The sequence below is a fragment of the Schistocerca gregaria genome, chromosome 5 (assembly GCF_023897955.1).
Source record: "Schistocerca gregaria isolate iqSchGreg1 chromosome 5, iqSchGreg1.2, whole genome shotgun sequence".
Lineage (NCBI taxonomy): Eukaryota > Metazoa > Arthropoda > Insecta > Orthoptera > Acrididae > Schistocerca > Schistocerca gregaria.
In genome coordinates, this window is record NC_064924.1 from 208,884,324 (window position 1) to 208,898,492 (window position 14,169).

The following is a 14,169-nucleotide window of genomic DNA, read 5'->3' on the forward strand; positions in this document are numbered from 1 at the left end:
CCATGCTGTGCTGGTACTGCGAACGGCTGAAAGCAAGGGGAAACTACGGCCATAAGTTTTCCCGAGGGCATGCAGTTTTACTGTATAGTTAAATGATGATGGTGTCCTCCTGGGTAAAATATTCCGGAGGTAAAATAGTCCCCCATTCGGATCTCTGGGCGGGGACTACTCAAGAGGACGTCGTTATCAGGAGAAAGAAAACTGGCGTTCTATGGATTGGAGCATGGAATGTCAGATCCCTTAATCGGGCAGGTAGGTTAGAAAATTTAAAAAGGGAAATGGATAGGTTAAAGTTAGATATAGTGGGAATTCGTGAAGTTCGGTGGCAGGAGGAACAAGACTTTCGGTCAGGTGAATACAGGTTTATAAATACAAAATCAAATAGGGGTAACGCAGCAGTAGGTTTAATAATGAATAAAAAAATAGGATTGCAGGTAAGTTACTACAAACAGCATAGTAAACGCATTATTGCGGCCAAGACAGACACTACAGTGGTACAAGTTTATATGCCAACTAGCTCTGCAGATGATGAAGAAATGGATGAAATGTATGATGAGATAAAAGAAATTATTCAGATGGTGAAGGGAGACGAAAATTTAATAGTGATGGGTGACTGGAATTCGAGAGTAGGAAAAGGAAGAGAAGGAAACATAGTAGGTGAATATGGATTGGGGGTAAGAAATGAAAGAGGAAGCCTTCTGGTAGAATTTTGCACAGAGCATAACTTAATCATAGCTAAAACTTGGTTCAAGAATCATAAAAGAAGGTTGTATACATGGAAGAAACCTGGAGATACTAAAAGGTATCAGATAGATTATATAATGGTAAGCCAAAGATTTAGGAACCAGGTTTAAAAGAGTAAGACATTTCCAGGGGCAGATGTGGAGTCTGACCACAATCTATTGGTTATGAACTGTAGATTAAAACTGAATAAACTGCAAAAAGGTGGGAATTTAATGAGATGGGACCTGGATAAACTGACTAAACCAGAGGTTGTACAGAGTTTCAGGTAGAGCATAAGGGAACAATTGACAGGAATGAGGGGAAAGACATACAATAGAAAGAGAATGGGTAGCTTTGAGGGACGAAGTAGGGAAGGCAGCAGAGGATCAAGTAGGTAAAAAGATGAGGGCTAGTAGAAATCCTTGGGTATCAGAAGAAATATTGAATTTAATTGATGAAAGGAGAAAATATAAAAACGCAGTAAACGAAGCAGGCAAAAAGGAATACAAACGTCTCAAAAATGAGATCGTCAGGAAGTGCATAATGGCTAAGCAGGGATGGCTAGAGGACAAATGTAAGGATGTAGAGGCTTATCTCACTAGGGGTAAGATAGATTCTGCCTACAGGAAAATTAAAGAGACCTTTGGAGATAAGAGAACCAGTTCTATTAATATCAAGAGCTCAGATGGAAACCCAGTTCTAAGCAAAGAAGGGAAAGCAGAAAGGTGGAAGGAGTACATAGAGGGTCTATACAAGGGCAATGTACTTGAGGACAATGTTATGGAAATGGAAGAGGATGTAGATAAAGATGAAATGGGAGATATGATACGCTGTGAAGAGTTTGACAGAGCACTGAAAGACCTGAGTCGAAACAAGGCCCCGGGAGTAGACAACATTCCATTAGAACTACTGACGACCTTGGAAGAGCCAGTCATGACTAAACTCTACCATATTCTAAAAGTGGCAGGGGTAAAATACAAGGAGCGAAAGGCTATTTACAATTTGTACAGAAATCAGATGGCAATTATAAGAGCCGAGGGACACAAAAGGTGAGCAGTGTTTGGAAAGGGAGTGAGACAGGGTTGTAGCCTCTCCCCGATGTTATTCAATCTGTGTATTGAGGAAGCAGTAAAGGAAACGAAAGAAAAATTCGGAGTAGGTATTAAAATCAATGGAGAAGAAAAAAAACTTTGAGGAGGTTCGCCGATGACATTGTAATTCTGTCAGAGACAGCAAAGGACTTGAAAGAGCAGTTGAACAGAATGGACAGTGTCTTGAAAGGAGGATATAAGATGAACATCAAAAAAAGCAACACGAGGATTATGGAATGTAGTCAAATTAAGTCGGGTGATGCTGAGGGAATTAGACTAGGAAATGAGACACTTAAAGCAGTAAAGGAGTTTTGCTATTTTGGGAGCAAAATAACTGATGATGGTCGAAGTAGAGAGGATATATAATATATAGACTGGCAATGGCAAGAAAAGCATTTCTGAAGAAGAGAAATTTGTTAACATCGAGTATAGATTTAAGTGTCATGAAGTCGTTTCTCAAAGTATTTGTCCGGAGTGTAGGCATGTATGGAAGTGAAACATGGACGATAAATAGTTTGGACAAGAAGAGAATAGAAGCTTTCAAAATGTGGTGCTACAGAAGAATGCTGAAGATTCGATGGGTAGATCACATAACTAATGTGGAGGTACTAAACAGAATTGGGGAGAAGATGAGTTTGTGGCACAACTTGACATGAAGAAGGGACCAGTTGGTAGAACATGTTCTGAGGCATCAAGGGATCACAAATTTAGTATTGGAGGGCAGCGTGAAGAGTAAAAATCGTAGAGGGAGACCAAGAGATGAATACATTAAGCAGATTCAGAAGGATGTAGGTTGCAGTAGGTGCAGGGAGATGAAGAAGTTTGTACAGGACAGGGTAGCATGGAGAGCTGCATCAAACCAGTCTCAGGACTGAAGACTACAACAACAACAAAAACCACCCTAATTTACCAAAATTGCACTAGCAAGAAAAAATGAAACAACTTACTGGTAAACCGCAGTGGTCAGAATTTGAAAAAAAAACTTTGTGCAGTGTCCTACGAGATAAGAGTAAAATATATTGGAGTATGGCCAATAAAATGTTCACGAGCTAATAAATGGTCTAATGAACAAAAATCCCAAAACACAAATAAAATAGGATATAGAATATGTTAAGCACATGTGAAAATGCACCTAAAGCACATGAAAGCTCCAGCAGGTAGTTAAACTTGTTATTTTTTTCTTACAAAGGCCTCACATGGTGTCCTATAAAACACCTCCTTAAGAATAATCAAGAAGTTATCAAAAGCAAATAACTGCCATAGTCTCATAAGAAGTAGGTATATCTATGTACATAGGTAGCTGATTATCTCGTCAGATATGCGGCCCCATCCACATCCACTAAAATGGGATCAAGCCTCCATAGATATGTCAGACAGTAAATATGTAGGAGTTGCAGTTGCTCATACTCCCAGCTGTGCACATAGTATTGGGCACAGAAGCATAGGCTAGTATACACAGCTCACAGCAGATGGTGAATGTAGATGAAGAGCTGAAATAGCTATTAGGTTTCCAGATATAATCACAAAGAGAAACATAACAAACAGTAAATCCATGTAAAAGATGTTACATGCAAAAAATTTTTTTATGCAAATGGATCATAATATACAAGAATATATGAATTTTTAAACAATCAAAAATTATAAAAGTAAATTATATACTACAGCGGTGCAAATGAATAAAACCTACACGAAGGAACCAAGAGAACTAATTGCTTAGTGGGCCAGGCAGATGTTTATTGACATGTGCAGAATTATAGACAATAAGGGTAACTAGATGTGAGTATGGAGGTGACAAGCTGCCTAAAAGAATAAAAGATAAAAATCTGTTAGAAAATCCATTCTTAAGACAATAGGTAACAGTGAAAGCACATTTTTGAAGCATTTAAACAAAAATAGCTTACAATGAAACATATGAATGGCAGAGAACAAAAGTTGATGATCTACAAATTTTCTTGGCAGGAGGGAGAAATATATCAGTCCTTTGCCTAAGTGAACATTGACTAACAAAAGACTGCATCAAAATCCTTATCAAATTAAAGAACTATGTTGTAGCCAGTAGCTTTTGTAAAAGTAGCAAAATCCATGTGGGTTCCCCGATACCAATTAAAAATTCTTTAACATTTAAAGTAAGAGATCGTTTTAATTTTATAAATGATGAAGTCACATTTGAAATGTGCTGTACAGAATTATAGGGGCAAAACATTGTAACAATTTTGATAGGCAGAGTCTGAGGTAAAGAAGTAACAAAAGTATTTCTGTTTAAACTAGCAATATTATGAAAGGTGTAGTTTCTACTCACCATATAGTGGAGATGCTGAGTTGCAGAAAGGCACAAAAAAAGATTGTCGGAAAGTGAGCTTTCGGCCAACAAGATCTTCATCGAAAACAGACTAACCCCCCCCCCCCCCCCCACACACACACACACACACATATGCGCTCATCAGTACCACCTAAGACTGGAGCAACTGAAGCACATTCTCCGATAAGTTTTCAGCTACCTCTCATCATGCCCTGAAATGAGGAATGTCTTATCCACTTCTTAACACATCCACAGTCTTTTTACTTGTCTCCTTTTCCTCTGCCCCCCCCCCCCCCTCCTCCTGCCCCCGCCCTCTATCTAACCTCCTGCCTGCACCTAGCTACCCTACCCTTTCTCCAGCTCATCCCTGTATTCTCCCACAAGCAGCACCTTACCATCCCTCACCCTTGCGCTGCTATCCCTCCCCCTCCCCGCCCCAGCCTCCTCCTTACCCCCACTATCTGGTTGCCTCTCCCATCATGCGCTGCTGCTTGCGGTCTGGCCTCAGCAGCCAGAGACTGTGGTCGTGTGTGTGTGTGTGTGTGTAAGGGGCGATATATATATATATATATATATATATATATATATATATATATATATATATATATATATATATATATATATATATATAAAAAAATAGAAAGAAACTTCCACATGGGAAAAATATATTAAAAACAAAGATTCCAAGACTTACCAAGCGGGAAAGCGCCGGCAGACAGGCACATTAACAAAACACACACACACACACACACACACACACACAGAATTACTAGCTTTCGCAACCGATGGTTGCTTCTTCAGGAAGCTCGGCCAACAGCGGCCTACTGCAGACCGACACTTAAGAGACACAAAATACAAATCGACATCGAGAGACAGGCCCTGTCATATGGCACTCGCGACGTATACGCTGAAATTGAATGTTAATAAAACGTCTTTTGTAGTGGGCGTCGCTCCACTGCAGTGTCACACATGGTGAATAAACAGGAAAACAGTAGAACGTCTGTGTAGGGCCATGTTTTTACCTACAGTGCCACCTGCCTGAATGTGTATAAGCATCTGTGGCATCACTCCTTCGCAGCCAAATTGCCACACTGGCTGTGTATCCCTAACAAAGTTCACTTATGTCCTCACCTCGGTGACGGTTAAAACGATTTCGCCCCCGGGTGGGCCCGAACCATCAACCTTTCGGTTAACAGCTGAACGCGCTAGCCGATTGCGCCACAGAGGCGTTGACTTTGGCTCACTTGTGCTCTGTATATCAACGCAATTCGTACACATTCTGCAGGAATCTCGCAGAATGGTAGCACCTGCTTATGCCTCTTCACATGGATAACGTGCATGCACACTGTAGCGAGGCTCATAAACGAATGACATCGCCAAGCATGACATTATATTACAAAATGCATACAAACCACTGTTCTGCCTATGCATTCAGAAAACCTGCTAGGACAGTAGAATACTTGTCATAGGTTGTAGAACATCCCTTTCATTCAGAGTACTGCCATGTGATAGATATTGCTCGAGGTAGCTCCGCACGTTGCAGGAAGGTTAGAAAAATGGATGCCTTCTGTGAGGTTCGAACTCACGACTCCTGGTTTACGAAACCAGTGCTCTACCACTGAGCTAAGAAGGATGCAGCTTTGCATTTGCGAGCTATCCCCGAATTCTCACTTCATCATACTGAATCTTGCAGCCCTCGACCAGATAATTGATTTGGCGCACTGCTGCTGCTGGGAGTGTCCACATTGCCATTCTCAAAATCTCTCGACTGTTTCGCCATTACGTTCGGCGATGACCGTCTGGCCACCAAAAGTTTGCAGTCTGCAATTTCTTGTCCTAGTGCACAGCTTGTGGGATAGCGTGGATCGACTGCGAAATGCGCCTTTCGGCTCCTCTCTCTGGCTACAGTTGTTCACAGTGGCACTGGCGTTGCCCATGGGGCTTCATGTAAGGCGACTGCACGTCGCTCGGCCAACAGCGGCCTACTGCAGACCGACACTTAAGAGACACAAAATACAAATCGACATCGAGAGACAGGCCCTGTCATATGGCACTCGCGACGTATACGCTGAAATTGAATGTTAATAAAACGTCTTTTGTAGTGGGCGTCGTCCACTGCAGTGTCACACATGGTGAATAAATAGGAAAACAGTAGAACGTCTGTGTAGGGCCATGTTTTTACCTACAGTGCCACCTGCCTGAATGTGTATAAGCATCTGTGGCATCACTCCTTCGCAGCCAAATTGCCACACTAGCTGTGTATCTCTAACAATGTTGACGTATGTCCTCACTTCGGTGACGGTTAAAATGATTTCGCCCCCGGGTGGGCTTGAACCACCAAACTTTCGGCTAATAGCCGAACGCGCTAGCCGATTGCGCCACGGAGGCGTTGACTTTGGCTCACTTGTGCTCTGTATATCAATGCAATTCGTACACATTCTGCAGGAATCTCGCAGAATGGTAGCATCTGCTTATGCCTCTTCACATGGATAACGTGCATGCACACTGTAGCGAGGCTCATAAACGAATGACATCGCCAAGCATGACATTATACTACAAAATGCATACAAACCACTGTTCTGCCTATGCATTCAGAAAACCACCTAGGCCAGTAGAATACTTGTCATAGGTTGTAGAACATCCCTATCATTCAGTGTACTGCCATGTGATAGATATTGCTCGAGGTAGCTCCGCACATTGCAGGAAGGTTAAAAAAATGGATGCCTTCTGTGAGGTTCGAACTCACGACTCCTGGTTTACGAAACCAGTGCTCTACCACTGAGCTAAGATGGCGGGAGCTTCGCATTTGCTCCTTCCTGAAGAAGCAACCATCGGTTGCGAAAGCTAGTAATTCTGTGTGTGTGTTTGTGTGTTTTGTTAATGTGAGATTATATTGATTTTCAATGAATACCTTGTTGGCCGAAAGCTCACTTTCTGTCAGTCATTTTGTTGTGCTTCAGTATCTCCGCTATATGGTGAGTAGCAACTATCCTTTTCATAATATTGTTACATTCCTTCCTAGATTTCCTGTTTAAACTACGTAATCTCTTAGAGAAACCAATAAAAGAGCAAAAGAAATGGATTATCATAGCTGCTGATTTTAACATGTACATAATAAACAAATCCAGTGAATCACAGAATTTGTTAATCTAATTCAAGCATTTGGTTTCAAGATAAACTTCACAGCATTCACAAGAGAGAGTAAACAAACTGCAACCTGTACAGATAATATGCTGACAAATTATCGATTTGTTGATGCAAAAAAATTCTGCATTGATTTAACTATTCCTGGTCATTCTGCACTGTTTTTTTTTTGGGGCTACTAAAAGTTAATGAACAAGCTGTTACAAAAATGTGCATCAAATGATGCTTCAGTAACTTGTTTTATTGTAGGCTTAAAGAAATAAACTGGTCAGTGGATGAATGTACTACAGGTTCCAAAAATGATGTGAGTTTTTTGCATGTTTTTAAGGAAATATTTCCCCCCACAGTCTGCTATAAAAAATGAAAAGCAAACTGAAATGGATAACTCCTGGTATAAAAGTGTAAAGTGGCAGAATTGGACATTTACATAATTAAAACTAATATGAATGTAGATTTTATAAAGTATATAAAAAGGTATAAAACTGTATAAAACTGTATTTAGAAAGGTGGTACAGGCAACAAAAGAAATGGCACAAAAAATTAATCCTGAACCACAGGGCGAATAAATCAATAGCAGTATACTCAGTCATAAAATCTCATCTTGGTGTGATACACGGCAGTCCACAAATTTCTAAAATTATTACAAGTGGCAATCCACTGTCAATCCCTCAGAAATATCAAAATATTTCAAACATGTTTCTCACAAATGTAAGCAAAAACTTATGGTGATTTAAGTGGTTACTTAGGTAATATCCAACCCTTTGGTTCCAATCAGGATAGGAGGCAAGTTTTAAGTCAATTTGAATAAATTACAGCTAATACAGCTAAAGATGTGAAAAAAGTAATATTATCCCTTAAAAATAAAAATTCCACTGGATGGGACAAAATACCCACCAGAGAAATTAATACAGCTTCTAGTGTAATATCTGAAATAATACATCAGTCCTTTGAAGAAGGATGCTTCCCAGATACTCTAAAGTATGCAGTAGTAAAGCCATTACTCAAGAAAGGCTCAAAGAAAGATGCAGGACAGTACCTTCCAATTCACTTCAGTTTCCAGAAAAGGCTGATACAATATCTACCATCAACAGAATTGTTGAGATAATTTGCTTATCTCTGTGCAAGTCGCAAAAAGTCACAGGAATTTTCTGTGACCTTCTGAAGGCTTTTGACTGTATAAACCACTCTGTACTGTTTCACAAATTAGAAAGATGAAGAATAAATGATAATGCTGTGAAATGGTTCAAATCACATTTAACAGATAGAAAACAAAGGACAGTTGTAATGTCAGGTACAGGAAATTTGTTTCTCAGAATGGAAAATTATTTCACAGAACATTTCAAAAGGTTCAAACTTGGGCCCAATCCTGTTTTTATTTTATGTAAACAATTTAACACTGAACATAACATCCCTATCAGTCATGCCAACCTTTATTCAGGGATATAAAAATTTTAACTTTTCCATGTATTTACGTTTATGAACTGTTTTGCCTTTGTCCATACCAATCCAGAATTATTCATAGAAACGCGTTTTCAACATGATACAATAAACAAAGACAATTTCATATTGCTGTCTCACAGACTAAAACACTACTCCCAGACTCCTCATTATATGGCTATGAAAATTTATAATAAAGTAAAAATGAAAACCTTTCATAGTACGGAACTAGATTTACTGAAGATTATGTACCATCCTAGTGCAAAAACATTATTATTCACTCATGGAATTTTTAAATTACGAAGAAGATTTCTTTGTATAGTAATCAACAAATCTGTAATGGTTTTTGTAAATTGAGATTGTTTTTGTTCTGTTTGACACATAATATGTATCTCTGGTACATTATCTATATTGAGGAGTCTCCTGTACTTTAAATCAATGATTTATGTACATATGTCATAACACAGTAAAATTCTGATTCTGAGTATTGTGGCTAAAATTAATTTAGTAGATGTTCATCTTTTCAGTCAAAATTAGGCCTCAAATATGTTAAATATTGTACGATACAATGTACAAAATGCTTTTTAGCCTTAATACTGCCTGTCCGACTGAGAAATTTTTGCATGTGCAGGTTTTATTCATTTGTGCCACAGCAGTATAACTTTTATACTTTTTGATTTCTTAAAAAATTATTATTTCTGGTTTATTATGACCCATCTGTATAAACATTTTATCTGCAATTTTAAGCAAGATCTTTTATACGGCTTTACTGTTTGTCATGTTTCTCTTGGCAATTATATATGGAAACTTAACAGCTAATGCAACCCATCGCCTACACATGCCATTTGGCATGGACTACATTACTAGCCATATACTTCTTGTATGTGTCTATGCTCACTACCGTATTCACAGCCAGAAGAATGAACACCTGCATATCTACTTATTTGCTCTGTGATATGTGCATGTAGGTGTATATTCGATTTCAGTGGATGTGGACAGTGCTGCACATCTGGCAAGGTAACCTGCTCCCTATTTACACATACATACCTGCTTTTGGTGAGACTAATCTGGTTATTTACTTTTGAATACTCCCTGACTTTTGAGGTGATGTTTTATAGGACACTGAGAGGGGCCTTTATAAAAGCATTGACAAGGGTAGCTGTTTGCTGGGACTTCCATGTGTTTTAGGTGAATTTTCCCATGTATTTAACATCTTCCATATATCAGTAAGTTAGCTTTTTATATAGTTTTAAATTTTGTTTGAGTGTGTTTTGGGCTTTTAGTGCATTAGACGGTTTACTGGTTTTCGTACATTTTACTGGCCATATTCTGATATATTTTATAGTGCACTACACCATGTTTTTTGAAATTCTGATCAAGGCAATTCCTGCTGGGACATTTGAATGCATGGTGTCCTATGAGCATAACACAATATTTTGCCAGTAAGTTATTTTATTTTTTCCTACTAGACCAATTTTGCTAAACTGAGGTGATTCCATTTATACGAAAGGTTGTATTTTTTCTCATAGGCCAATCTGAAGATGTCTTGTATAAGGTAAAAATTGTCACTGGAGGATAAACAAGATAAAAAATCCAGTTTTGCAACCATAACCATTTGTTCTTCCATACTGTTATCACTGATTGCTGCACCTCATCACCACATATTCGAAAAAGTTCTGTGACATTATAAAGTGTTGTTAGAGCAGCTGCACTTGAATGTATTGTAGCTCTGTCATTGCCTGAGTGAATATTGGATAATGTAGTTTGAAACAACTGACAACTTTCATGGCAGTTTAAAAATGATTGTCTGGATAGTATGACCACCTCCTGTCAGGATAATTTTTATTTTTTATTTATTTATTTATTTATTTAGTTATTTATTTATTTTATTTTGTGATTGGTGGGACCATAGCCACCAACATTTTACATCTTATTTTGCTATATTTGTTTATCTCCACCATTACTGAAAGTTTCTCCCAGTACCATCGGAAAAACCTGAACAGACTAAAGGCATCATTTGTGAAGTGTGTAACAACTACAGTAATTACTGTATCATGTTTCTCATCCTTATTAAATATTTACAAAAACAGTTCGGAGAGTTGGCATATCAAAAAATGCATGCTATACTAATACAGGCAAAAAAAAAAACATATAAAGCTGTTCAGTAGGACCTTAAAACATTATGTTAAAACTGATGATGTGTAAATGAATTATTAGTTCTGAAATATGTTGGTATCAGGTTGCGACATGAGTAAGCTAGCTGAGAAAAGAAACAGCTCTGGCATCAATTTTTTTTCAAAATGGATTACCAGTTAGAATGTGGAAACGGCTGCTGTTCATCTTTCACAACACCAACAGGATTCTACTTACAGCATACATTCAGATACTACTAAGCTGTACAAATTGTTAGTAATTATTCTTCAGCCATCAAATGGAATAGCACTTTCTCACAATCTTCAATTGTTTTATCTTTTCGTTATGGTATTTCTATGTAATTCACTGCGTGTCCTTAGAAGAGTGTAGTCTCTGCATATCACCACCTGTAGGTGGCACTGAGACTTGTCGTAAAGTAAAGACACATTTTTTGTTTTCCACTCACACTTATTGTCTTCCTATCACTTGAATAACTAGTAGTTGGATTGTTTTACTTCATACTACTGGATCTGAACTCACGTATGCTCCTTCTATATAGTTGTGATGAAATGTACACGGAGATCCATAAGCAGATAATGCAGGAACATTTTCCACATCCCATCACATAGTGCAAGCCAAGCTGCATATGCTATCATATACTTGGGAAATTAACAGTAAAATGGGAGTGAGGGAACATGGATATGCTGTAAGCAGGAGTCAGTATCCTAACTACTAAAGCTGAAATGGGTAGTAGTGCCACTGGTGATTGAGTCAGTCTCCATACACCATCCCTGCAAAACATTCGGAGACTGATTTTATTCCTGGCATATAAGGGAAGTCAACGCAGAAACTACCGTTGCAGCTTCCAACTAACTATTATAAACAAGAGATGGTGCATTCCACCTGTCAGTTGTGGGCAGGCAGAGTTAAGTGGTGGACATGCTACTGTACTGTGTCAGTATTATTGTGCCACAAATTGCAATGGAGCAAGATCTCTCTATCGGGTGTTCAAAATATTCTCCAGAATATTTTAAAGAATACAAAATTGAGCATAGCTTGTCCGGCATGTCTTGTCTCCCAATATATATACAACAACACTTGGACACCTGGCATGACTTGACTGAAATGTAAAGTACAGACACTTCTTTTCTGGAAAAAAATCATCATGGCTGACACGACTTGGTGTTATCAATACGAACCTACCATAAAAGACAGAGAAATATTCACATGAAGGGTCAATCCTTTGGCAACATAACCAACATTCAAGACAATGTGCTGCACAACTAACAATATCCCAAAGAAGAATTTTTTGACAGTTTCATATGGTTTGACAAATGCTGTGTGTGTTGTACTCAATGGGATAGAGCTATGTAGAAAACTTGAAGGATTAAAACATTTCAGTGTTTCTCCATATTTTTTTATTAATCCAGTCTCAAACTTTTTTTGACTGGCAAGATATAAAACAACTTACACCTCACAATACCCAAAGTTGTGAAATGTTGGACTTAAATGCTAACTTATGAGGGGGAAAAAAATTAATTTACCTTATTTACACCAGTGCAGATAGACACAGAAAATTCTATAATAGGTTGGTGGAAATGTGAGTCAGAATATCTATATCCCAAATATAAAATAGTATCACCTCAGCGAGTTCCACATGTAGAAGAATATAAATGATGATTAGTTAAAAATGGAATTACCTCAAGACTACATACAAGAGTAATAATAATATTTTGATCACAGAAATTTCAGGTTGGAAAAAAAAATATTTATGCAAAGCATGGAAAGGAGTAGAGAGTACTGAGTAGGAGAGGAGGGGGAGACGAACAGCTCTAATTTAAGTACCAAACTTCCCACAAAATTGAAAAGCATAGCATAAGATATGAAGAGAGAGAAGGGAGAGGAGGGGGAAAGGGGGAGGGAGAGGGAGGGAGGGAGAGAGAGAGAGAGAGAGAGAGAGAGAGAGAGAGAGAGAGAGAGAGAGAGAGAGAGAGAGAGAGACTTTTGAAAGGATAAAGTAATACAATGCTGACACAGGGACTCAGTAATGTTATGCTAAATTTGCAGTCATCTACATCATGGCAGTGGCCATTCGTTCACGTAGATGGTTAGTTAACTGCCATACTAACATGTCATCCTGCATAGTAACCACAGCACAGCCTGTAAATGAAGTGGCTGGTTTTGTTAAAATTTTATTGCTGATTCGTTTCTGTGTCAAACATCACCCTTATCTGCACTAAGCTCATTTTTATCACTGTTGTTGTCAGTTACAGAAAGACTGGTTTACTCATTAGTCAGCATGCCATCAGGAATCAATAAACTTTGACAATTTGAATGAACCACTCAGTGTTGCTTAGATCTGCTTCAGAATAAGCCTTTATTGAGGGAATGACATCCTGCTGGTGAGATAGCGTTTCAAAATGTACTTTTACAAATCCTGGAAATATTATGATCTTTTTAGTTTTGTATAGGCTTTCTTTATATGGTATTGTTTTCAGCTACGTATTTGCTTAGTGGTTCAAGCAAAGAAGTGTGAGTGATTTTTTCAGCCGCTCTTGAAATTTGTAGTTGGTGTTGAGGTGATTCAGGATGTATGAACCATACAGCAGTATTTCCACAATGCTGCAGCTCTGCAGCCCACTGATCCCTATCTTCTTTGAAATGGTTCATGCCATGTCCCTCAAATATGAATCACAGGGGCCAATAGGAAAGCGTTCTGTACTGAATAATCCAACTGGGTCCCATAAGGTTTCAATGTAAGTCCGTATTTTTCCTCGTGTCTATTAAATTTGTTTCCTTTGCATATGATGTAAACAATGTACTAACTAAATCAGAGAAATTAAAATTAAGAAGAAAAGAAAGGTCAGTGTATGGTGTTGAGAACTTTTAAGACGATTGTACTCAACATGTGAATAAAATATGAAAACATTGAGATAGGAGAGGCGGAAAGTGTCAAGTTCTTGGGATTATGATTTGATTATAATTTCAGTTGGGAAGAAAGTACCACAGAACTGCTGAACCAACTAATGAAATCTGTAATTGCCAGCAAACGCTGCTTGCTGTAGGTGATGTAGAAATAAATGTGATAACATACTTCAAGTCAAAATTTCTCATGTCCAATAATGTGTAATAGAAATTATTGCAGTTCTAAGAACTTCCTACAGAAACATGTTCAACTAGATATACTAAAAATGGCTTCTGGTATGTATATAGACAGTCTACAAAGTGTCCATTATACAGAACAAACATTATCAGCACCTCTGATAAGTGATTATGCTAGTATACTGCAATCAGTTTGTGACCTGTGAAAAGTTTAACTGATTTTTTTAAGTATTAGATAAA

The 14,169-nt window shown here is 38.2% G+C and overlaps 1 protein-coding gene and 4 non-coding genes across 10 annotated transcripts in view; all 5 read right to left on the bottom strand.

Annotated features, from left to right (window-relative positions):
• The window catches only part of LOC126272348 (cytosolic carboxypeptidase 1-like), a 499,992-nt gene that overhangs the window by 16,394 nt on the left and 469,429 nt on the right, over positions 1 to 14,169 (bottom strand). The window lies entirely within an intron of this gene.
• Trnan-guu (transfer RNA asparagine (anticodon GUU)) lies at positions 5,268 to 5,341 on the bottom strand. Its single transcript has one exon. It is a non-coding gene; the product is annotated as a tRNA-Asn (tRNA).
• Trnat-cgu (transfer RNA threonine (anticodon CGU)) lies at positions 5,675 to 5,746 on the bottom strand. The gene has a single exon. It is a non-coding gene; the product is annotated as a tRNA-Thr (tRNA).
• On the bottom strand, positions 6,428 to 6,501 carry Trnan-auu (transfer RNA asparagine (anticodon AUU)). Its single transcript has one exon. It is a non-coding gene; the product is annotated as a tRNA-Asn (tRNA).
• On the bottom strand, positions 6,835 to 6,906 carry Trnat-cgu (transfer RNA threonine (anticodon CGU)). Its single transcript has one exon. It is a non-coding gene; the product is annotated as a tRNA-Thr (tRNA).